At 42.1% G+C, this 22,324-nt stretch overlaps 1 long non-coding RNA gene across 1 annotated transcript in view; it reads right to left on the bottom strand.

The window, feature by feature from the left end:
* LOC140618803 (uncharacterized) overlaps nt 1-18,334 on the bottom strand; it is a 150,361-nt gene extending 132,027 nt beyond the window's left edge. Inside the window, exon 1 of the long non-coding RNA XR_012018861.1 lies at nt 18,103-18,334. This is a non-coding gene — a long non-coding RNA (uncharacterized lncRNA). The remainder of the gene's footprint in view (nt 1-18,102) is intronic.
* Between the last annotated feature and the right edge of the window lie 3,990 nt (nt 18,335-22,324).

Here is a 22,324-nt window from a genome sequence, read left to right as displayed (position 1 = left end):
AAAACTGGCACTTTTCATCCATCACTGATGAAGGAGCAAATGATATGGCTTTCCTGGAAAAGTAAATTTTCAAAGTGTGTACAGCCTTAAGACTTACACAGATTTTGATACTGTAGTCTCACGTTTGACGCTCTATCTTAAGTGCAAAGATTTTCTGCCTTATTATGTACAATAGCACAATATCAGAAAAGCCAAATAACATAGAAATGATGAGACAAAAGAATAAGAATAAATAAATTATTCATATAAATGAGTAGGGAAATAAATAGATACATATGCATATGGGTGTTGTGGAGGAATAGTTTTTGTGTGAACGAGGAGCAATAACGCGTGTGTGTGTATTGTGAATTACAATTTGTTAATAAGAAAACACCTTTTAAATGAAAGGAAAATTTCTAAAATATTAATAGCAATGGCCTCTGAATGACAGGATTGTCATGTGTAATTTTTATTGTTTCTTCACATTTTTTTCTGTTTTATCCAACATTCTTCTAAAAGCTGTACTTATAAAAAAACTAAACATCAAATGTTTCTATCACTTTAAATTAGGGATGTGAAGCGGATGTCTAAATGATTGCTGTGGGCTGTTTGGATTTCATGGACAACTGGCTTATCTCTTCACTGAGTGACGCCATGATTTTTTGGCAGTAGGTTCCTCATCAGCAATAGAGGAGGAGGGCCTTACCCGGGAGATGAATCAACTGTCCTCAAATCACACAGCCAATTGGTAGCAATACTTGAACTCGACACAGCAAAAGATGCTGGTGTGGGGCTGGACTAAAGGCGAGGCACCAGAAGCCTCTGGATTGATTTGCTCTGTCACGGTTCTCTTGGCCATGCTAACTCCTGAGGAACACACCTTCCTGCGTCATAGGGAGGACTGAGGAAAGGAGCAGACAAGCCTCAAAGTATCACAGGGAGCAGAGCATGTTGAAATTACAAAGTCAAGCAAACTTGGCTTTCAGATGTTGGCAAGGCGGGTAATTAATTCACGCGGGACTTTGAGTTCTGGATTTGTTTTTCTCTTGTGCGAATCTGGGTTTGTTTTGGTGGAGAAGTAAGTAATAATTTTGTGTCGTCTTCCCCAGCGACAGAGCTAGGTCACATGACTCAAAGTTTTACCAAAAGCAGCACTTTTATTCTGTAAAGTTGCCAAGGCAACACCAGCTGCTTATGGCATCATGTGACGGAGGGGACACAGACTGATTTTAGAAGCCTAAAATTATCACTCAATCTGCTCACCAAAATTCTGAAACAGCCAAGATGGCCCCAAGCCCAAGGAAAAGCTTCATAAATACTGCTCTGTAAAAATGATGATGCTGATGAATTATGTATTGTTCTCTGAAGTCTGGTATCACAGCCTCAAATCACATACTAAAAACATATTCAAGACCAACATATGCTGGATATGCAGGACATGCAGGACACACCTGCTAATCTGTTACCAATTACAGTTTTCCCAATACCACATGGATAAAAATATTTCTTTTTAGTTTTTGTTAAATGGACTTGAAAAATTAAAATCTATTTTTGTATAAGTTAGATTATATCTCAAAGAGTTCTAATTCAAGATATGTTGAAGATGGAGAATGAGAATGATACTTTCTGACTAGAATATACAATTGTATAGTAATTGGGAATATATATATATATATACACACACACATACACACACACAGTAATTGTTTCAATATTTTTATGATAATAAACAACAGTCCATGGACCATAGTAAAAGTCTAAATCTTAGAGGTTCCCAGAGAGAATTAATTACATGGACAGATTCCAGAGAGTTATAACCTAATTCTAAATTGATCATTTGTCAGGCATTTAGAAGCAGAGAAACTGGTCTCAACCTCTCGTCATCCCCTCTTAGAGAAGAGATAAATTAGAATAGAAAGCAAAAACTGGACTCACTGCAAAATGCAATACTTTATCCTATCATGTTACCCAAGCTTTACACTTTTTGTTCTCAGAACACTCACTTTTAAATTAGATAGTTGCTTTGAAGTGTATGCTGCTTTTGCTGACAAAACGGGTAAGATTATTGTTGAGGGAAAAAATCCAGAGTGCGTGTGTGTGTGTGTGTGTGTGTGTATTTCTTGTAAACAGACTTCTCAACTCTTTACATTACTTTTGCAAAGATGAGTAATTGAGTACTCACTGTGTGCAGTACAGTGTGCTAGGTTCTATGGGGATACCAAGATCAACAAAATAACCTTTCCTCCGAGGACATGAGATAAAGGTACAAATAAATAGAACAAGATACAAAGAAGTAAAATTGAAAGCAACAGGACTATCCGATTACAGGAAAGGCAAAAGTGTCTCTGACTAGAAGGATCATGAGTGCTTCATGGAAAAAAGTAATATTTTGAACTGAGCTTGTAGGATGAGGAAGACTTTAAATTGAGTGAGGAATAGTCTGCTGAGGCAGAGACGCAGGTGGGCGAGGGTGGAGGAAGTAAGTCAGGAGCTCGGGTGGGAAGCAGAGAGGAAAAATACAGTCAGGAAGTTGTTTGAAGAGCGTTTAAGGGTAGGTCGGGACCAGGTCCTAGAGGAACATCATTCTGAGGTTCTGGACTGCATTCTGAGAACAAACAGAAGTGCTGATGACTTGGGGCTGCAAGAGTGACGTGTACTTTAAGATTAATTTGGAGAATGTCCATTGAATGCAGGCTAACCCAGGGGGGCGGGAGTGAGTCATGTTGGGGGCCCAGAGAAATCACAGGTGGGAGGCACTGGAGATGGGGACTGGGTAAGTGGATGAGGAGGCAGATGGCCTTAAGATGCATGTGGGGGGTGCCCAGCAGGGCTTGGGGCCAGCTGGGTGCGTGTGGGTGGGAGGGAGTGCTCGTAGACTATACCAGTGCAGAGTATATGAAGACAAGCAGCTCTCTGACCTCCATGCCAGCTGGAGTCTGGCTTTGTCTCTGGAGCGTCTTCCCCTTCCGCTGCCTTCTATGCAGAGTCACGTGTGCATGTGTGCCCATGCGTGCATGTCCCTGTGTCTATCTGATCAGAACTGGAGGGAGAGAAAGAGGACAAATAGACATGATAAGGCTAGGGCATTGTCAGAGAATCCAGAGCACAGCACCTAAGAGAATCGAGGACCCAAAGTGAATATGAAAGCCAGTGTCCCAACCATGATCCCTTTAATGCATGAGGGAAGAATCAGATTCATTTTAAATTATTTTTCCATGGTGATATTTAATCCTGTAGACCACATACTCCAGAATTGAAACATAGAGATTGAAGCTTCAAGAGGGCTGCATGTGGCATGGACCATGATTTGCTTGGTTTGGTTCTAAGGACAGCAAGGAAGGGAGAGGTTTTTGATTTAATTCATTTTTTTTAATGTTAGAGGCAAAGGCCCAAGTAGCAGTGTCCAGGAGGCAGGATCATCATGAAATGACTGTCCTGTGATCCGTGACTGCTGTTGAAATGGACTTTCACTGGCCACGATCCACAGGTCACTTCAGTAAATACAGTAAATAAGTAAAAATTCAGACCCTTGATGTAGCGGCAAAAGTGGCTCTGAGAATATTTTAATCTGCTATAAACTATACACATACATTGTAGCATCACACCTGCATTCAGATCCAGACTGTGAAAAATATTTACAGTGCTTTATAAGTCATCTTATCAAACAACTCAGTTGGATTTCAGGTGCCTGATTTCACCGAACTTTTCGGAGTGGTCATCTAAACCGTATGAATGTGAAGTTTGATAGGCACACCTCATTTGAAAGGTAATTCCATTTTATTTTAGAGAATTTTTTAAAATATGGAAAGGTAGAAAAAGCTTATGCTTTGCCTGCCCCCCAAGTGACAACTGCTTCCATGTTGATGCCAGTGTTTTAATATTTTCTTCTCTGCATGGATTTCCTGATCATTTTATATAGCCTAAATAATAGTTTATGTGTAAATTTGTATCATTTAATCCAGGTGTTTCCACGTCATTATAAAATTTTCATAATTTATTTTCACAGGTAAATAACGTTCCATCAGATCAGTATACCATGATTATTGAACTATCATTGAAACTTCGGGTACCTATATTTTTGCTAATAGAGGAGCATCTCACTGCATATTTTTTATGCTTAGGTTTGTTCCCTTGAAATGTGTTCTCAGAACCAGGATTGCTCACTTTTTTTTTTTTTTTTAGGATTGCTCACTTAAGTGTAATTTTATTTTGATCCAAATATCCTCACCTAATGTATAAATGCAGCATCTCCCATTTCTTACAGGAGAGAAGAAACAATCATGGCATTTCACGTGGCGAGCTTTATCATTATATCCTTCACTCCTTTTCTGTTTCGCTCACTGTCAGGCAAGCAGGGTTGAGAAGCAGGAAGGGTAAACTAAGGCTGGTGTCAGATGAACTCCCCTGATGGAGAGATGATTAGACTCTAGAAGGAAGTGTGTGAGAACCACCTACCTGTCCCCCCTCCTCTGGCTCTGTTTGGTCTCTTGTCACTCCACCCAGTTGTGATGGACAGTTCCTAACATCTGTCTGAAACTTGGCATCAGCCTCCCCTGTTTGGTGCTCTGAGGTCCTGCACCCTCAGAGCCCCAGAATCATGGTAAAAAGCTGTAGCACCTGGACTGGATGAAGCCAAGATGCGTGTGCATGCCCAGTACCACGTGGAGTCTAGCCTCCTCCCAAAATTGGAGCCCTCTGTATGAACTCCAGTCCATACAACATCAATATAGGTTTCACACACACACACACACACACACACACACACACACACACAAGCATTCTAGGGCCCACTTTAACAAAGTTTTCTTGGTTGAAGATTTTCTCCGAGTATTGGTAGTGCTCTCTTACTCTGAATTCCCAAATAGGAGATAAAATACATAGCATTTTCCAAACTCAGTTGATGACAAGGACTCCTTAATGGTCTACTGATGGGTAGGAAGAATGTTGGGGAACAATACTGTGAAATGGTGCCTCACATTCCCGCTTTCTCCTTCTGTGTACCTGACATCCTTACCCCAGCCAGTCCTCTGAAGTGTGGAAGACCACCCTCCCACAAAGCACAGTGTTAGCACTTTTGAAAATGAGCAGGTGGTCACTGCTCCCTCTGTTTTATATCCCTTGTGTAAATACAAATTAGCCAATATCTTGTCTTCAAACCACTTTTCTAACTGTGTCTTTGTTCAATAATGGGTGCTCTAGAAAACATATAGGGACTTAGGAAGATTATATGGCATGCATTATGAACAGCATTATCTTCACATTGAAGTTGGCTGAACCCACCTCGAGATCAGCAACCATTCATTACAGGGGGTGGGGTGGGGGTGTGTGCGGTAAGGAAAAAAAGGAAACCAAATGTTAAATATCCCCTGAAGCAAAAATCCAGAATAATCTGGGTTTAGACTAAAATATAGACTTCAGGGATTGGAATGAAAATGAGAACCTGAGGAGGCACAATAGTTTTAACACCTTATTTAGTAGGCTATTATTCAGAAACTAGGTTGTGTATCCCCTTAGCAGCCAATAAGCATACTTCTTTAAGAAACAGGGTCATGATTGGCCAACATGGATAAAATAAAAGTGTTTTGCTTAGCATTTCTCTTAGATTCTCTGACTAAATGAAGAACATATTATATTCAAATATTTTTGAGACACTACAAATGCTGTCTTGATTAAGATGTAAAGGTTCCTGGTGACACATCATGGAAATGAACTTTTGACTCAGATCATCCTCAGTGATGGCCAATGTGTTTAGGGCAAAGCTTTCTTTGCAGAAAGAGCCACAATTTAAGCCAAAATTATGTATAGTAGTTGTCATTCCAATTTACCTGTTTTTGCTAGAAACTCTACCTGAGATGTGAGGCTGAGGACTAGGAGTTAGAGGGACTAGGAGTCAGAGCTTGCATCTTATGCCCCCACTGCACCCACAACAAGGCCACCATAGACAATGGCCTCAGACTCCAGCTTCCCAGGGTCTGGATGGAGCCAAAATGTGTGTGCATGCCCAGTACCAAGTGGAGTCCTACCTCCTCCCAAAGTTGGAACCCTCTATATATAAACCTCATTGGTTCCAGGAACTAATTGATAGAAAGCTTAAGCATTTTGCAAAATAAAACAAACAGCTATAGCTTAAAAAGAAGGGTAGCCAAAGCTCCAAACCATAGATCATAATGTATTCAAATGAGTCAACTCAGCTCCAGCTCTTGGATTCTGGAGAATGAGACAAGGTTTCTATGTGCTAGGAGGTCACTGCTGACAAGTACAGAAACAAAAGGAATGTGAATGACCTGCAAAACAAAGAGGACTTGGATCCAGGGAGGATTGACTAGGAATCCAGGCCTTCCTAGGGGACAGTCTGCTCCCCTCTCTCTTCTGAGCCATCTTAACCACAAGTCCTCTGGCTATCTCACCCTGCTGCTCCATCCTTAACGTCAACTACATTTCTGAGCACAACCACTGTTGGCTTTTGACCACCATGGATTCTAGCCAGGGGGTTCCTGAAGACACCAGGGCTTGTCAGAGACAAGATTTCCCACTCTCTGACCATAAATTGATGGTTTCACTACTTTCACTGAGCTGTTCAGGCTCAGAACCCAGGAGTCAATTCCAGAAATCCCATGTCCCTCCTCTCCAAATATAATTACTCATCAAACTTTGAAATTCTCTGTATTGTCCTCCATTCCCCCAACACACACCACTCATTGTGCTCCCAAGCTTTCTTAAAAATGTCTCTTGTCACACTAGACCCTGAGATTCATGAGGATCAGGGCTACATCTAATTCATATTCCTAGCTCCGTCCCCTGCTATCGTGCCTGGCTCACAATTGATACTTGGGCATGTTTGGTTGAAGGAATATGATCCAGCCAATTGTTCTGTTCCATGTGTTTCTTCCCTGCTTTATATTCTTGCCAATACTATCATCTTTCAACTAAGACTCAATAATATAATGATTAAATTATGGATAGTGAATGCTGTGAAGAAAATGATGTGTAATAAAAAGACTGAGGCAGGCCATGATATCACAGATAAAATAGTCAAAGATGTCCCTGAGCAGAGGCATGAATGAATGATGGAAAAGAGCTACGCAACCACCTAGGAGGCAGAGGAGAACAGGGAAGCAAAAGTGAAGGTAAAGGCCCTGAGTTAGGAATGATGGCATCTTGCTTGAGGGGAGAGGAAGAGGGCCAACATGGCTAATGCACCATTAATCAGGAAAAAAGGAGCCAGAGAAGAGGTCCAAGAAGTAGCAGGGACTAGAACATACCCTAGGTATGTCAAGAAACGTGGATCCTATTCAAGTGCAGTGGGGAACCATAGCATGGATTAACTTAGGAATTTAAGTTGTCTGAGTTAATTATTTCAAAAAATCATGCTGGATACTGTCTGCAGAGTGGGTTGAAGGGGGACAAAAGAGACCCGTGAAAGCATGTATGCAGAAATGTAGGAGATGGTGTTTGTGGATTGTGCTTGAGGAGAAGAAGTAGAGGGTATCAGTAGTGGTTGGATAACATATATATTTCTAAGGCAGAATCAAAAGAATGTGCTGATCAATTGGATGTGGCTGGTGAGGAAATCCGATGAGCCAGGGAAACACCTGGGCCCTGGATCTTGGGAAATGACGAGCTGGGTGAGGAACTGCTTTGCAAGGTGGAGACAGTGAGAAGTCAATGGGAAGAGAATCTGTTTGTGTTAAAGTGAAAATACCACAATTGCAATTGGTGTGGATCTGGAGCTTAGACAAGAAGACTGTGCCAAGGACATCAGTTTGAGAATCAGTCATATGTAGAATGTATCAAAGATCTGCAGGGACGGGTGAGTTCAATGAACCATGCATTTTAATGTCATGGGGTCCCCTTTGGCCAGGAGCCATGCAGGTGCACAATGCCCTAATGAGAATGTCCAGATGCCTTCAAACATTTGACTTTTATATCTACATCATGACCCTTATGGGCATTATTAAACTTTAAGAACTCTCTGGAGAAAACAGGGAAGGAGCAAAGGGCATAAGAACCTCAGGAATTCATGTGGCCCCCAGGGAGGCAACGCAAGAACACACAGTCTACAGCAAACAACGTAAACCAAAGTTGGGGAAACTCGCCAATGAGTGTGGCTCCAAATCGTCTCTGCAGCAGCAACAACAGCAAGGACCAAGAGCCAGAGATATAGAAACAGAGGTGAGCTGAGCACGTCTCCCCAGAGCCTCCACCTCCACCAATCTATTAGTCTACAGATATCTGGTCTCCAGAGACTTCTTCCATTCAGACCCTTAGGCCTATTTCCTTGGGCTCAAGGGCATCCTTCTTCATCTCCAGACCCCTCTGGGGACCTCCATGTTTATACCTACCACTTCCCACCATGATACTTTGATCCAAAGTTGGGGCTGACCATCTGAATGAGAACCATCATAGCATGGGAACATACCTGAATTCACAAGGAGAGTCAACCCACTGAGATGTTCAGCTGATCCTTAGGGGAACCATGAAAAAAACCAGGAAAACAATTTATGTTTGTGTAATTCATTCACGATGCTGCCCCCAATTTTTTTTTCTGTATACTAGTGGTTCTCGGTCTTTAACATCAGGATCATTTGAAGGGCTTGTTAAAACAAGCACTGAGCCCCACCTGATCTGCTAGGTCTGAAGCAAGACCCAGGAATGTGTATTCCTAACAAGTTCGCAGGTAATGCTGCTGTTTCTGATGCATGGTACGTGTTTTGAGAACCACTGCCATAGGGTATTCTGTTGTGTGACTATCCCGCCATTTATTTATACTTTCTACTGCCATTGACATCTGGGTTATTGTCATTTGGGGGCTGTTATAAATAATGATTCTGTGAGTATCTTTGTCTACATCATCTGTTCACATATGTAACAGGTTTCTGCTGGGTCCCTAGGAATTGTTGGGTCATATGGCATGTGTAAGTTCAGCATTAAGAGATACTGCCAACAAGTTTTCCAAAGTAGTTGTAACTAATTTACACTCTCAGGAGCAATAAATAGTTGAGAGTTCTTGTAATGCACAGCATCCCCACCAATGTTTAGGCTTTTGAAGCTTTTAAGTCTCCGCCAATCTGTTGACTGTGTATGTGGTTTTCATTGTGGTTTTATTTTTCCTTTCCCTGATGACTAATGAGGTGGAGGCCTTTTAATATATTTATTGGGCACTAGGCTTTCTTTTTATATGAAGTGCCTCATCAAGATTTTGCCTGTTTTTCTAATTGATTTGAATGAGTTCTTTATACATTTTAGATACTAGGTCTTTGTCAGTTCCATGTGTTGCAAACATTTTCTTCCATTGTGTAGCTTGTCTTTAATCTTTATGATGCCTTCTTGTGAATAGCATTTCTTGATTTTCATGGAGTCTGTTTCCGGGTCTCTCAAACTAGGAGCGGTGAAAGACCTTTTCTCCCCCACCCCCACCCCCACCCCCACCCCCACCCCCGCCTCACATCAACTGGGGAGTGATGCTTTAGAAATTACAACATGATTGAATATAAACATATAACTTTTTAAAAGCATTCAAAAAACTTTAAGCATTTGATTATCAAGAAATGTGTTCAAGAGACCCTCCCTTCATCCTTAAGCCTCACCCAGTCTTCTGAGGATATTGTACCCAAGAATGAAGCAAGACTCAGGAATCCGAGTTTTGTACTTATCAACTGACTCTTAAACAGAAGAACATTCAATTGCCAAGCTTTTTACTGCTTAATAAAGGTCACAATAGACAACTTACCCTATTTACTCCCAACTATCCCCCCACTCATTCTTTTTTTTAAAAAAATATTTTAGTTATTTATTCATGAGAGACACCGAGAGAGAGAAAGAGAAGCAGACACAGGCAGAGGGAGAAGCAGACTCCATGCAAGGAGCCCAATGTGGGACTCAATCCCGGGACTCCAGGATCATGCCCTAGGCCGAAGGCCAGGGCTAAACCACTGAACCACCCAGGGATCCCCTCCCCCACTCATTCTTGACCTTGACCCAGTTCATGGGCCTCCAGTGTCCTTGAAGCACAGGGGTGGTTAAAGTCATGGATGTGGTGAAGTCATCTGTACACATGATACACAGTGATAAAAAAAAAAAAAACTATGGTTCTAAAATCATGTTCCTCCCTCCAGAAAAAAATTTTAAAAATAAAAAATAAATGAAAAAAGTAAAAAATAAATTAATCAAATTAAATCAAATCATGTCCAAATATCCCCCAGAACTTTTTTCAAATTCAGAGTCCAAATGTCATATGGACTAGCTGAATGGCATGCTCATAATATAGATTGATTTTAGCAAAACACTTAAAAACTTTCTTCTAGAATATAATGATAGATAAGAGTACAGTGAGAACTGGGGGATTACACCATTAAGTCATGGAAAAGGAGATGGTTGAGCAATATTTTTTCTTTTTTTAAGGATTTCAGTTATGTATTTGAGAGAGAGAAAGAGATGGCAAGAGAAAGCACAAGCGGGGAGGAGAGGAAGAATCAGGGAGCCCAACGTGGGGCTCGATCTCAGGACCCAGAAATCACAATCAGAGCCAAAGGCAGATGCTTAACCAACTGAGCCACCCAGGTGCCCCTTGAGCAACTTTATGATATAAAAAGAAATTAAAAGGTGAAGACTGATTTAATTGATATGATCCTTATTTTCTTCTCTGTTAAGAAGACTTAAAAATTAATTATGTTGTCATCAGCTGTCACTGTTTCTGTGCCAACCCACCCTGGATTGTGAGCCACTTAAGGGCAGGAGTTAGATCTTGTTCACCTCTGCAGTGAGTCTTTTGTAGATAATCTTTAACAAGTAAAAGCAGTTCTCTTTCATTCTTTTTTTTTTTTTAGTTCCCTTTCATTAATTTGTTAAAAGTCTACCATAAACGAATGACTGCGTACATGTTTTTCCTGCATCTGTTGAAACGATCCTGTGGTTTTCTGCTCTAATCAGTGAAAGTGACAGCATGTACCAATAGATTTTCTTTCTTACATCCTTGAGATGCACCCAGTTCATCACAATGTAGCATCATTTCTACACATTCCTGGATTCAGCTTGCTAATTTTTGTTCATCAGCTCATGATCAAAACTGGCCAGAAGTTTCCTTTTCTCCTCCTGTCCTTGTCTTGTTCCGATATCAGTGTTACACTTGCATCATTAAATGAGTAGGAGAAAACTCCTTTTTTCCCTCTATTTTATGGAACATTTTGTGTGAGTCTAAAACTGTATATCCCTGAATTGTTTGTTAGAACCCACTTCTAGATGACTCCAGATTCAAGGGTGCCTGGGTGGCTCAGTCAGTTAGGTGTCAGCCTTCGGCTCAGGTTATGATCCAGGAGTCTCGGGATTGAGTCCTATATGGGGCTCCCTGCTCAGCGAGGAGTCTGCTTCTCCTCCCTTGGCTCCTCTTCTTTCTAAAGCTCTCTCTCCCTCAAATAAGTTTTTAAAAACTGTTAAAAAAAAGACTCTAGACTCAACTATTTCTTTTTGGGAAACATTTAAGTACAAATTACTTTCTTTAATGGTTACAGAACAATCTGTACCTTCTGTTTTTTTGAGTCAACTGGATAAAGTTATTTTTTCTAAGAATTTGTCCATTGTTACCTAAGTTCTGAAAAATGGGGCACATAGTTATTCGTAACATTGTCTCATTACGTGCTAATCTCTGCAGCACGGACAGCTCTGTTGCCTTTCTCTCTCTGGTATGGTTTATCTGAGCTTTCTTATTTTCTTGATAAATACTGCCAAGACTTTATCCATATTATTAATCTTTTCAAACAGCAAACTCTGACTTTCTTTATTCTCTTTATTGTCCTCTTCCTCTTTTATTTAAATAATGTTTATCTTACCTTTAATATTTTCTTTGGGGGGTTATTTTGCTTTTATTTTTAAAATTTACTTAAAATCACTCAAGTCATTTCTTAGGCCTTTCTTCTGGTCTTGTTTAAGTATTTAAGGCTTTACATTTCTCTCTACCAAATTTAGCTGCAAGTCAAGTTCACATACTCTGCCTTTTTGTTCTTGTCCAACCCCAAATACATTCAATTTTCTATTGTGATTTCCTCTTTGACCGACCTCTGAATTCTTTAGAAGTGTTTTGAATTTCCAAATGGATGATTTTCTAGTTCTCTTTCAATACTGATTTTTGAAGTTAATTTTTGTTAATGTCAGAAAATGTGACCTCCTCATGGCGCCCATCCTTAAAAGTGGTCTGGCTTTTATAATCTAGTCTTACATTGTCCAATACATAACCACTAGCCACAATGGCCATTTAAATATAGATTAATTAAAATAGAATGCAATTTAAAGTTCGGTTTCTTTATTGCACTGGCCATATTTCTGTTGCTCAGGAGCCGCCACAGCAGACTGCAAATACAGAATGCTCCTGTTACTGCACGAGGTTGGTATTGGACAACTTCTGGTGTGGCGTGTGGTCAGTTCTCCTAAATGCACTCTGTGCACTCGAGAAGAGAGACTGGGGCAGCTGTGGGATCCAGCATCTTACATGCACAAGTTCGATCAACTGTGTGGTTCAAACTTTCCATGTCCCCCTTGAGTTTTAAATTTGTTTTACCTACTACTGGAGAAGTGTGCTAAGTTTGTGTACTGCTCCATGCAATTCTGTCAAATTTCATCTTAAATGTTTTGAGGTTATATCATTATGGGCATGCGAGATCAGAATTGTGACATCTTCCTTGTGACTTGCACGATTTCACCATCATGTGTTGACCTTCTGTGTCTCTAGTGACATTTTTTTTTTAACCTGGAAATCTATTTTATCAGATATGGTTACACCCATGTATGGTTTGTCTAATAGAGCAGTCCCTTTATATGGTTCATGTTTACCTGGAATATCTTTATCCAATCCTTTACTTTTCAACTGTATATTTTACTTTAGCTGTGTCTTTTAAGCAAATAATGGCTGATCTGTTCTTTAAATCCCAGGTGACAGTATTTATCTTGCAACCGGATGGTTTCCATCATTGACATATATTGAAATGAGTGATACATTAGATTTATTTCTACTATTTTATTTTGTGTGCTTTATACTTTTCTCGCTCTTTTACTTTCTTTTGTTTATTATTATTCCTTTCTTGCTGTGTTGTAGAATAGTCAAGTTGCATTTTTCTTCTGTTTTTTCTTACTACTTTGAAAGCTATGCACTCAATATCTATCTTGTGGTGGTTTCTCTAGAAGTTGTAACATGCATGTGTAACTTAGTAAAATCTTAGTTAATCAATATCCTGCCTCTTGAAGAGATCAAGGTGTATTTTAACTCTGATTAATCCCATTCTGAATAACGTGGTTTGTGTCCAGTGTTTTGGGTTTCACCTTGTCTTTATTTAAATCAGTGTTACTTTAGGTAAATGGTTAATTATTGTTTTGCCCTTAATCACTCTTAATTTCTGCTTTTTCTTGTCTTTGGGCTTCAAAAGAGTTCTACTTTCTTGCTAATTTAGCATTTGAAGGGTTTCTATGTACATATATGTGTGACCTAACAAGAGTCACTCATTTAATGAAGACTTTTTTTTAAAGATTTTGTTATATATTTATGAGAGACACAGAGAGAGAGCCAGAGACATAGGTAGAGGGAGAAGCAGGCTCCCTGAGGAGAGCCTGATGCAGGACTCAATCCCTGGACCCCGGGACCATGCTCTGAGCCAAAGGCAGACACTCAACCACTGGGCCACCCAGGTACCCAATGAAGACCTTTTTTATTAACTCTTAGAGGCTCCAGACTTAGGGAGCCTTCCTTATAGTTTGAAAGAGACATTTCAACCCAAGAAGATATTTACTGAGACCCGAATGTGCACAGGTCAAGTAGTTTAGAGACACCCTGGAAAATTCATCGCAAACATGTGCACAGCCTACCACAGGTCAGGATTGTAACCTGCATTACTTCTTGCGGAAAGTATAATTATGATCATTATGATCTTCAGTGTTCAGAGGAGGAAAGTGTGTCTTAGATTATAGATTATCCAAATCCCCAAAGCTTGGCAGAAAGATCTGGAACATGAATCCAGATCTTCTGGCTTTGAACACCCCTGACTGTCCACCACCCCTCCACTTGTTTGTCCATCATAGGTAGTTAAGAGCAGCTAGAGATATTCTGGGAGTCCCACTGGTTTAAAGTTAATAGTGAAAAGGAGATCTGTGCCATGGGGGGTGAAGGGTGGGTGAGTAAAAACTGAACAGAGAAAAACATGTTGAATGAAGTTTGTTTTGTTTTGAAACACTGTGATTATCCTCTTCATGTCCAATTTTAAGTGCTTGCTCTCCCTTGCCTACTGTCCAAACCTCCAGATGTCTTGGAAAGACAGATGCTCCAGCATGTCAACCGTTTGGCCCCTTTAAGATGACAACGTATGGTTCCTGAAACACTCAATTACCAAAAATAATTGTGCTGTACTTAATAAATCCTCACTGGTGCAGTAAGCATATGGGCAAGGCAGTATGGTAGATGTCATACAGCAAGAATAATGACAACAGATGTGCTACTACCAAGTTCTTTCTGGAACAGCCACTCCCGTTTCCTACTCTTTATTTCAGGATTAAAAAGTGAAGCATATTAATGAATGGTCTGGCCTACAGGAAAAAAATATACGTTACATGATTTGGCCTAGTGCCCATCCCAGAGTCCCCATGACTTGTTCATCCTTGGAATTCCAAGCTGTTTTATATGGGCTAGTCATCATGGACTCTTTTGAAGGCTTCCACTTTCCTTCCTGCTCTCTCCTGCCAGGTCAAGAATCTTTAACTCTCATTTTTAAAAAATGGCATCAAGCTGATAAATGTTTAATTCTAGAACCCCTCTCTATCCCTTCATCCATGAAGCTGTGTCACTGTCCTGAGTCACCTTACGTCTGATCCAGAAGATGGAGGTCACTGACCCTGGTACCCTCAAGGCTGCCTGGATCCTCTGACTTTATGCTACAGCAGTGGCCTGAGCTTCTTCTCTCTGCCCTATAAGCCAACTCCGCCCCAAAGACTACACATTCCTTTTTTTTTTTTTTTTTTAAGACTACACATTCCTGAGACTCAAACAGTCTCCTATCCCTTGTCTCTTCCAGTTTCATGGCTTTCCTGCTTTAACCACACTGCTGGGACCTCATCTTCCAGGTTCAAATCTCAGAGGCAGTCAGGCAGCCCTAAGAGAGCCATTGAAAAGAGTTTAACCATGTGCCATTTCTGTGTGTACCATGGGCTTCCCAGCAAAGACTCCCCCCATCCAGGAAAGTATCCTCTCTTAGACCAGCATTGCCATGGTGATTCCCAGGTCTAGAAATACTTAGTAAGCAAGGAGAGATATCCTGATCCAGGTTCTCCATGAGCAAGTAACAGGCATGGTTCCTCTGCTATGACCCATCATACTCTTCTTTTTTGTCCCCAGCAGACTGGATTCAGAGGTCTCCAACCTCTAGGTTCCTCTGCCTTAGAGACTATGGAGGACCATGAATACAGGTGGGAAAAACTGGTGATCACCATCTCATGTTTCACTGTGAGGCACCCATGCAGCATTCCCATGAAAAAGGTGTTCAAATCCTGTAAAGCTGTAGGTGGTATCTGAAACACAGTATTATGTTTAACAGGCTTGGCAAAAATCTCCTCACAATGAAGTCTTTCAGAATCTACCTCTGAGTCTCCCCAGTTCAACCTTCTCTCTTGTTTTCCTCACTAGAGCCAAGAGGCAGCTTGCAGCTGGGGAGTATTGAGTGTGAGAGCCCCCACTGGTACTGAGGCATAGCAGGAAGAAAGACAAAGTAGAGAAGAAAGCACTGGCCATAGAGATTTGCTCCCAGATGAGTGGTGCTTGATCTCCCTACATATTGCTCATCATCCTTCATCCTTAACTCTGCTCCACTCTCTCTGAGAACCTCATCTCCAATTCCATTAAGAAAATTGCCTCCTTCCACCCAACCAATTACATTATTTCTGCACCCATCACTCATCTTTACTGCATTTCATTCTCCCTGTTTGACTACTCTCCCACTGGTTCATTTGACATCATCCCATCTACCTCCTTGGAAACATTCTTCATCAGTTTTTACCTCCTTGCTTTATTTCTGAAATCTCTCCCTCTCTCCTGGCACTTTCCCTTAAGTAAATAGGCATGCTTACCTCTCTTATCATTTTTCAAAATTCCTGCTTTAACCCTGTGTAGTAGATAGAATAATGCCCCCTCTGCCAGAACAAGTCCACATTCTAATCCCAGGAACCTGTGAACATGTTACCTTACATGGCAAAAGAGAATTTGCAGACATGATTAAGTGAAGTATCTTGAGATGGGGAACTTATCTGGGATTATCTGGGTGGACTCAATGTAAACATAAAGGTCCTTATAAAAGGAACGTAGAGGGGTCAGAGCAAGAGAGACAGATATGACAGCAGAAATGCAGGTCAAAGGAATGCCATTGGTAGAAGGGGAGCATGAGTCCAGCAATACAAACAATCTCTACAAGGTTAGAGGCAAGGAAGAGATTCTCTAGAGTCTTCAAAGTGAAGTGAAGTCCTGCCAACAACTTGATTTTAGCCCATAAGACCTGTTTTCCAACCTCTAACCTCTGCAACCATAAGATAATAATTTTTTGGTTGTTTTCAGCCACTAAGTTTCCACAATTTGTCACAGCTGCAATAGGAAGCTTATAAACATTGCAATCCTTCTTTAGCTAATCTTCAAGACTCTCTTCTCTCTTATCCAAGCTGGCTCACCCTCTTTTCCCATTAACCCCTTAAATTACTATAATCTCTTATCAGAGAGAAATACCCAAGGTATTTTCCTACCAATTCCCATTCTGGAACATTCCCATTTCTAGAACATAGTCTCTGTCTCCTTCTCAGAGAACCAGCTATAACTCAAGAAGATAATCCATAAAATATTATGGAGGGAAAAAAAACCTGTTGCTTCATACCCTGGTTGCCTTAAACATTGTTCATAAATAAGAGACTCTCCACTATTTTTGTGGGTCTTCTCTGTAGTTTAAAATATTTTCTCTGTGTGTGTATTTCTTGGAAGAAATGATAACATGAGAAAAAAAAAGAAAGGATAACATGGAAACACCTGGTTAAGGGGATTTACCCACTGTTTATATCCCTTCAAACCCCCCATGACCTCTGTCAGTTCTGGCCCCCAACCCTGGTCCCATCACTACACCACTACCTTCCCCCCCAGACAAGACTGCCTTTCTGGAGCCCTCCTCCAGCCAGCCTCCCATGGCCCATTGGAATCCTGCCCTTCATCAAACTCAGAGCATGGCTCCCCTCAACCTCCTGAGGATTTCAACCTGCAGGTAAGGTTCTGGCTCCAACCCTTCTTCAGACCTTTCCCGGTCTCTGAGATCAGCTCTTCTGTCTTTTCCCTGGGCACCTTCTCCTGGGACTCACACTGGTGGTGCCATCTGCATGGATGAGGAAGATTGAAATGTCTTTAATGTCACTCAACAGAGGCCACTACCGAGGAGACCTGAATCCACTCTGTCTTGTCTGCTCTGTGGATGGAAGAGTCTGGGTGAGTTCTCCTTAGGCACGACTCTCCGCCAGTACCTCATGTCTCTGCCTCATCAAGGTTGTCCCATTTGGCCTACTTTCTTCTTGCATCTTGTGGCATCTAGCTTTCTCAGTTTGGCTGACATGAGAAGCTACCACATCTCCGATACTTTCTTTCTGTTGAACTCCAAGTTCTGAGACAAAGAGTCTTAACTCCAGCTCCTCCTTGAAGGAGACTCAGCTGCTGAAACTGTCCTTCACCCCATGCCAGTATCCTCCAGGATGGCCTTTGGATGGGAAACACACAGCATCTGACCAGCCACCCCCAGGGTCTCTGCTTAGACCTCTTCTTTTTCCTTCCTTATGGACAAGCTCATGTATTTTAGCCACTACCTCCTCCTCAAAAGGCCTGATGGGATTGACAATGAACCAGAATGAGCAAACAAGAGCAAGCTTTAGAGTATAAAATATCTGACTGCCAAAATGTGTTTTCAAATTTTCAATGGAAGGGTGGGAAGATAAAAGTAAGAAATATTTCAGATGGACAGATCAAATCTAGAAGGTCAAACAATCAACATATAAACTCCAGAAAGATGTACTCACACGGGAAGAATCATATTCAAAAATGAAAAAAAATTTTCCCCAGCTAAAGGGAACACTGACCTTCAAATTAAAAGGCCCCTCAAAGTGCTGGATGCTGGAGAAAGGATTCAAATGCAGACACATCCCCACAAAGTTTCAGAACCTCGGAATGAAGCAGGCAATCCTGAACCTCTTGAATGCTAGCAGGTCACTCAAAAAGCAATAAAAATTAAACACGATCATCATCAGCGATCCCCGGTGACCTGTGACAATAGAACACCCTGTTCTTTTGATGGAACATTGCCTTCAGAAGTTCAAGTAACTGGTCCAAAGAAACAAGATTCAGGAAACAGTAGCTCCAATACAGCAGAGCAAGGAAGGGCTATCCCTTGTGATATTAATGCAGCAGACCTAGAAGCCAACAGCACAGACGGCAACAGGCTGGCTGAAACTAATGACGTGACCAAATCAGGGGTCTCACATCCAGCCCACGAGTAGCTATTGCTTGCATAGGACGGAGAGGTACCAAAAATAGCAGAGGGTGATAAATGCCATCCCCGCTCCTAGGGGCTCATAGTCTAGCCTACAGGAAACAAGCTGTGGTCGGCCCCAGCCTCCCCTCCAAATACACACCATAGCCATCCCCTGGCTCAATCCCAGGGCTGCAGCTCCTCGGCAGCGTGGCAAAGTACATGTGACTCAGTTGTTCAGGGGCGAGCAGTCTAGTAGGATAAGGGGGTTCCAGGAATGAAACCCCCATTCCTTTTTTTAAGATTTTATTTATTTATTTATTTATTTATTTATTTATTTATTTGAGAGACACAGAGAGAGAGGCAGAGACAGAGGCAGAGGGAGAAGCAGGCTCCATGCAGGGAGCGCGATGTGGGACTCCATCCCGGGTCTCCGGGATCAGGCCCTGGGCTGAAGGCGGCGCTAAACCGCTGAGCCATCCAGGCTGCCCATCCCATTCCATCCCATAGCCCATCCTCTGCTTTCCAAACCAGGTTACTTCCTTGCATCCTTCAGTACCCCCTGCACCCCCTGAAGGGCAGCTACACACAAGAGGTCAGTGGCCCTCCAGTCTGGGCCCCTCGGGACTGGACTGCACTGGACAAAAGCTCTTCCAGAGGGTGGCCTATGGGTGGCCTCTTGTCTGAGGCAGACTCTCCCCTATTTTATATCCTTTTTGATTTCAAATCAAAACAGAATGGAGGTGTAGTAAAATAGAGAAAGTAATTCTATATATAGATATAGATATATGATAAAATTGCCATTTTACCCAGAGTTAGAAGGAGCCGTGAGATTGAACAGAGCAAGAAGGAAAATTGGAAGTTAATTACTACTTTACAACAGAATAAGAAACTGAGAATGCCTTGCGTTCTTTATCATCAGTCCTCCCTGAATTACAAAATAAACAGGATAAAACTTCATGTTTTCTCTATGCAGACTGAAGCGTGGCATTAAGAGGCTCTGGTAATTAAATTTAATTGGAGCCAGATTTATAAAACAGACTGTGGGCTGTTGGGGGTGAGGCCTGAGCACCATCTACCTTCCTCGTCACATAAATGCTGGCTATTAAACTTGATGCTGTGATCTAGTATGTGTAACAGGCCTTAGAAATAATTGATCAAAATGAGATTTTACTTCTATCAATTTTTTTAGAAGATTTAATTTATTTATTCATGAGAGACACACAGAGAGAGGCAGAGACACAGGCAGAGGGAGAAGCTGGCTCCATGCAGGGAGCCCGATACAGGACTCAATCCCAGGACCCTGGGATCACACCCTGAGCCAAAGGCAGATGCTCAACCACTGAGCCACCCAGGTGTCCCTCTATTGATGATTATAAGATTTTTCTAAGTAAATCATGGCTGGATGAAAAGCATGCACTTCTTTGTAAGGGATGGTGTTCTATAGCAGGATTTATATTTAAATGCTAGGGATAATATTTTTGTTAGGGTTCTTACAAAATCAGTCATCAAAAAATGGTTTCCCCTCCTCTATCCAGCACAAAGCCAGCACTCTGAATCTGTGAAAGGTAAACTTGCTTCTCTCTAAATGCATTCACCTGCTGGCTTTCAGATGGACCTCCTCCATCCAGGCAGAGAGCGGCACTCTGTAGGGGAAGCCAGAGGCTAGTCCCATCAACAAAACAGCACTTGCAGAGCAGGGGATGCCTTTCTAGGACAGCAGCAGAGAGCACAGACCAGAAATAAAGATGGGGACAAATCCAGGATGATAGAGTAAGTGCCAACGCAGGGTGGGAACAAAGAAGAAGGGAGTGGGGTCCATGTGGCAGCTTGGGGAAGGAGAAAGGGAAGAGCCAAGAGAAAAGCAGACACATGGGTAAAAGCATGTGAGAAGCCAAGCTGGCCAAGCAGCAAGCCACTGTCCACACCCCAGTCAGAGCACAGTGAAAGATGGAGGAGCAAGGTGTGGGGTGTGGAATAGACACTCAGCTCCCTGTTTCCAGTTCCATTTCCAGTTCCAATTGCCACAGAGATACCGTCATATCCACTTTCATCCACATAGCAGGTACCATAAACCTCCTGGACAGAAGAGAAGAAGACCGATCACTCCAAAAGTAGCATTTAACTGAGCAGCTACTATGGGCCACACCCTCTGCTGGGCACCATGCACACATTATTTTATTGAATCCTCATAACTAGCATATGGGAGACAGATTGTTTCCCCTTCTGTTATGGATGGGGGGAAAGGGTCTGAAGGAGATGAAATACTTTTCTTCGTGGCCCAACATACAATGATGTTTGAATGTCTACAAAGTCCTTGTCCTTAACGAGAATAAAACCCAAGAATCACACAGTGCTCTCAAAGTCTGAAAGCAGCCTAACAAATTTTATCTCGTTTGTCTTATAAACACTTACCTAGTGAAACAAGCAGGTTATTTATTAATACCTTAGTGGGAAAAAAATGAATAAACTGAGTTAAAAATTAACTCAAAGCCACAGTCACACAACCTGGAAAAAGTGCCAGAACTGTGGGCACAGCCAGATCTCCCAATTCCCTGACCGACGAGTTTCCAAGCCCCTTCCAGGTTACAGGGAAGAGCTGGGACCTATTTGTAAATGGAAGTGAGAGTGACTTTCCAAGGAGCAGAGGGTCAACGGTGAATGGGTGAAAACATACATTTTCCCTTTAATATTGTATTAGGTCAGGTAACCTTGATCAATGGAATAGATAAACTCCCACATCCCAGCAGAGAAGCAAATAGAAGAGTCTTTCTCAATTATAAAAAATAATTTATATATAAATGTTATATTTATTTAATATAAATAAAGAAGATGTGGTGTATATATAGTATGGAGGCAATGGTTTTGGCATCGACCAACTCTCAGCCGGGAGAAAAAGGATCCTCTGGCTAAGTGCTCCTCAGACAACTTCAGTTTCCAAGGCACCCTCTGCCCACCCTGGAAATGCCAGGCTCCCCACCCCTGAACTTCTGGGCCTCAGACTTTCCTGCTCAATCTTCAGGGACCTCCAGGTATCTCCCGATCCTTCCTCCTCTTCTCCCATGTAAGCCGGTCGCGACCGCAACAAGTTCAAAGTCGCCAGCGGGCAGGTGACTGCAGGGGGATTCCTTATGCTCGCTCCTCCCAGCCTCCTTAGAAACCAGTGCCTTGGGTGCCTGGGTGGCTCCATTGGTGAAGCCTCTGCCTTTGGCTCAGGTCATGATCTCGGGGTCCTGGGGTCGAGCCCCATGTTGGGCTCCTTGCTCAGCAGGAGGTCTTCTTCTCCCTCTGCTCCTCCCCCTGCTTGTGCTGTCTTTCTCTCTCTCAAATAAATAAATAAAATCTTAAAAAAAGAAAGAAACCAGTGCCTTCCAAGATGGCCTCCCCAAGCCACTTCACATTCCATTCCCAAGGCCATGTTCAATGACAAGGAAAGCTCCAGAGCTCCCTTGTACACCTGGCAACTATGATGACCTGGGCACTCTTTACCCACCTGCTAGGCTGGAGCCAGCACAAGGGGATACACGTCCCTACCTCTTCCTCTACATTCTAGATGGTACCCTTGCCCCACCACTCAACCAACTTCCCCTCTCCCCCATTCCTCCAGACACAGTGTGTTTCTTTCTAGACACCACATCTCAGAGCTGATCAAGCCATCCCAAAAGAGAAAGGGCAGCGCAAATACATTCCAGTTAATGTCCAAAGCCAGTCAAATCCACAAAATGTGGCCAAGTCCTCAATAGCTCCTCCTACCCCAGAAGTTCCCTGGGGTTCCCTGTCCAGGGATGACCTCATCAGAGCAGAGCCCTGGGACTGATGGAAGGGGGTTCCTT

The sequence above is a fragment of the Canis lupus genome, chromosome 2 (genome assembly GCF_048164855.1).
Source record: "Canis lupus baileyi chromosome 2, mCanLup2.hap1, whole genome shotgun sequence".
In the NCBI taxonomy this organism is placed as follows: Eukaryota; Metazoa; Chordata; class Mammalia; order Carnivora; family Canidae; genus Canis; species Canis lupus.
This window is presented reverse-complemented; position numbering and strand designations above follow the sequence as displayed.